General features: G+C 41.4%; 1 long non-coding RNA gene across 1 annotated transcript in view; it reads left to right on the top strand.

Moving 5' to 3' along the window:
• Window positions 1-38: 38 nt before the first annotated feature.
• Window positions 39-3,860, top strand: part of LOC107704256 (uncharacterized) — a 28,496-nt gene continuing 24,674 nt past the window's right edge. The window contains exon 1 of the long non-coding RNA XR_001635935.1: window positions 39-197. This is a non-coding gene — a long non-coding RNA (uncharacterized LOC107704256). The remainder of the gene's footprint in view (window positions 198-3,860) is intronic.

The following is a 3,860-nucleotide window of genomic DNA, read 5'->3' as shown; positions in this document are numbered from 1 at the left end:
TTTTTTTTTTTTTTTTTTTTTTTTTTTTGTATGGAATTTATTATGAAGCATGTTGGGTTGTGTTTTTATTTATTTATTTCTTTGTATTGTCTAGGTAATATCTTATGTTTGTATTAAGTTGTTGTGTGATGCTACTACCCTACTTTAATTGCCCCTTGTGGGATTAATAAAGTTGTTAACTTAACTTAACTTATCTGGTCCTCCGCCAGTTGAATGGCCAGGTCCAGCGACGCCGGCTGGTGGCACTGGACCCACTGCGCGGTGTTCTTCGGCAACCGTGTGACAAACTGTTCCAGCACCACACGGTCGATGATCTGGTCGACGTCGCTTCCCCCGGCCAACAGCCATTTGTTGCGCAGCCATCTGTGCTCCCCTGAAAGTAGCGGGATGAGACGCACTGGCCAGTTCGTCCGGGGCCACCCACATGCCTCCGCGGTCCTCTCAAAGAGGTCAACGAAGGCCTCCGGATCATCCTGCGGGCCCAACTTGTTCAACGGCATGTGGTCCTCTTGCTGCGTCTGGACGAGGGCCTGGAATCGACGTTCCTGATCCTCCCTCATGTCCAGCAGCGCTTGATGGTGTTCTTGATGGAGTCTCGCGAGCGAGTGGATGACCTCCGCAAACGGCGAACTTGACGGAGATGACATGATGGCGGTGGCGTTATCACTTCCTTCCCGGGTTTCGGCACCAGTGTACCACAGTTCGTAAGGAGGAAGGAAGGAAGTGAACCAGGTGGGCGTTTGGAGACTCGTGGATCTTTATTTAATAACTCAAACTTGAACAAAATCAAAAGTAGCGCTTCCAGCGCGTTCGCACCCTGCCAATGGCATAAATTCAGTTCCTCAGGTATTCTCTCTCTGGCTGAGCGATGGCAACGAGTCCCCGTCTCTCTCTCTCCTCCCCGCTCTCCAGTCTGCCTTTTAATGGGTCTCTCCAGGCCAATTACTGCAATCAGACACAGGTGTTCATCATTTTGCACTTGACCTACTTACTCACCGCTCGTATCCCGTCCCTCTCTCCTGCTGCAGACTTCGCTGAACCACGCCCCCCTCGCCACAAATATCTTTACAGGTCTGAAGGGTAATCAAATCAAACATGCTCCAAATAGAAGAGCTCCTAGTTAGTTCAAGAAAAGCATGAGAGGTCACCAGTGATTGTGGTCTTGACCTTGTTGTCTTCTCAACAAAAAAAGACAGAAAGTTGAAAGCAATGTTGTTAACGATGCTCAGGCAGGTGTTACTAAAAAACTTAAAATACGCATCAGCATCAGAGCTTTCTGAGAACCGGTTTGTGATTGACAATTCATCAATTGTCTTGTAAGTAGTAGCAAAATCCTCGCGGGCTGTAGGAGAAAAGTAGCGAACCCAGCGGGCCTGAGCAGATGTAGTACTAGGTCGACGAGGAAGGGCAGTGGTGAAAGTCACAGAATTGTGATCAGAGAAACCAATGTTTCCAATCTCCATGTCCATAATGGAAAAACCATGGGAAAATACCAGGTCCAAAATATGACCATGAATGTGCATAGAACTATGCACCCATTGAGAAAAACTAAAGGAATCCATAAGATTACAAAAATCCTTAGATAGCGGCTTACCAGGATAACAGATGTGAATATTAAAATCCCCAAGCAATAAAATTTGATCATACATAGTTACTACATTCCCCAAAAAGTCTGCAAATTCACTCAAAAAAGCATTATTAAACTGTGGGGGTTGGTAAACAACAGCACACACTACTGGATTTGCCAAATCAATTAGAGACAATTGAACCTCAAAACTCTTACAGACATCAGTCGAAATAATGCGGCCGCAGAAAGAGTTTTTAAAAACAACGACCAGACCTCCACCACGACCAGAGGATCGCAAAGAGTTAAAAAAATGAGCAGTTTTGAGGAACTAGTTCGGAAAAAGGACTCAAGTCCCCCTCTTTAGTCCATGTTTCTGTAATGAACCAAAAATCCAGTTTCTGCGAGATAAAAAAAGTCATGTAAAATTAAAGTCTTATTTACCAAAGACCGCACGTTGAGTAATGCCATCCGAAGCGGAGGTGGATCACTCTCTGTTGAAGGTCCCCTGTTTATAAAAAGGACTCAAGTCCCCCTCTTTAGTCCATGTTTCCGTAATGAACCAAAAATCCAGTTTCCGCGAGATAAAAAAGTCATGTAAAATGAAAGTCTTATTTACCAAAGACCGCACGTTGAGTAATGCCATCTGAAGCGGCGGTGGATCACTCTCTGTTGAAGGTCCCCTGTTTAGCGAGTGAAGAAACTGAGGGTGCACTCCACCCCGGCGAAAAAGGCAATATATCAAAGTGTGCAGAAGTCATATATCCTAAAAACTATTTTTAATGTTTCTCATTAAATTCTCAGGCCAAATGGTCTGAGGTATGCTATCTATATTCATTTAATCTTATTCTTGGTCAACAAATGTTTAATTTGAGTGGACTAAGATTAATTTTAGCAGAAACGTCTGAGAGCATCCTGATACTTATATTAAAACACAACTGAGAACTGAATCTCCTGAGCTACAAAAGAATAAACCTCTGAGCAATAAACATTTCCTCTGGGATGGTTTTGTTTGGACAGGTTTATGGTTTATGGTTTTCTTTTATGATGTGTTTACCTCTCTTCCTTCATCAAATCTCTTAACCTGATCCTACCGCAGAGCCCTGATCCGCCTTTCGTATTCCAGACCTGTTCTATATCGCATCCCTCTGTTTGTGTTTGCTGTGCCTATTGAGTTGTTTTCTAATTTAGACGATTTATTTCCTGCCCTCTCACCTGCTCATCTGTCATAAACAGAACAAAACAAAATCATCCCTCCTTCCTGTGGTGAAATTAGATCAGTGCTGTTACCCAGGGACAGAACGAGGATAAGCCTGCTCTCATAACTCTCATCAAATCACAGGTCACATCAGCCTGATAAAGAAGAGCAATAATATGAGCATACTCTCTCTCTCTTTCTCGTTTTAGAAGTGCTTGAGGGGAAACAGATGGGCTGCCAGAGAAATCTGCACTCTTATACCCAATAAATACTTTAATGATTTAATACGTACTCAAAGCAGGGCTCATTCTTTCCCCTCAGTAAACACCACACAAGAGTCATAAACGCTGCTAGAGAGTCTACATTAAACTCAACAGAACACTAACTTCTTCAGGTTTTGTATCTGTTGTTGCCCATCACACACTCTGAATTATTTATGGGTTATAATCAAACCTGCTGTTGCCACTGGATTAGACCATATGTCTCTTCAAAGACATGCAGTCAGATAAAACAATTAATTAGCTCTGCTCCAGGCATCATAGATGTGCTCCCAATGTGAAAATGGCCACAAACAGAAAACATACTGCCTTATACCTAATTTTGGCCAAATTCTAAAGAAAGGGAATATTGCATGTGCAATTTGTGAATAACACATTCCCAGAATGCTTTACAAAAAATAATCTAATATGGATAGATGATAAGTTGAGAAAAAATATGATTAGGCTAGACTTTTATTTTATCTTGTTTTATTTTGATAACAAAGGTAATCTAATTGAAAACTATTTATTCAGTATTTATGTGTGTTTATGCTTATTACAGAACAATGTCAGTAGCTTAGCAACATGCTAACATCAGACTCTATGAAGTACAACAGTGACCGTCATTGTTGTAGTTTAATATTTGTATTCATAAGTATTGAGTATATATATATATATACAGTGGGTACGGAAAGTATTCAGACCCCCTTAAATTTTTCACTCTTTGTTATATTGCAGCCATTCGCTAAAATCATTTAAGTTAATTTTTTTTCCTCATTAATGTACACACAGCACCCCATATTGACAGAAAAACACAGAATTGTTGACATTTTTGCAGATT

The sequence above is a fragment of the Sinocyclocheilus anshuiensis genome, unplaced genomic scaffold, assembly GCF_001515605.1.
Source record: "Sinocyclocheilus anshuiensis isolate Anshui unplaced genomic scaffold, SAMN03320099.WGS_v1.1 scaffold863, whole genome shotgun sequence".
Lineage (NCBI taxonomy): Eukaryota > Metazoa > Chordata > Actinopteri > Cypriniformes > Cyprinidae > Sinocyclocheilus > Sinocyclocheilus anshuiensis.
This window is presented reverse-complemented; position numbering and strand designations above follow the sequence as displayed.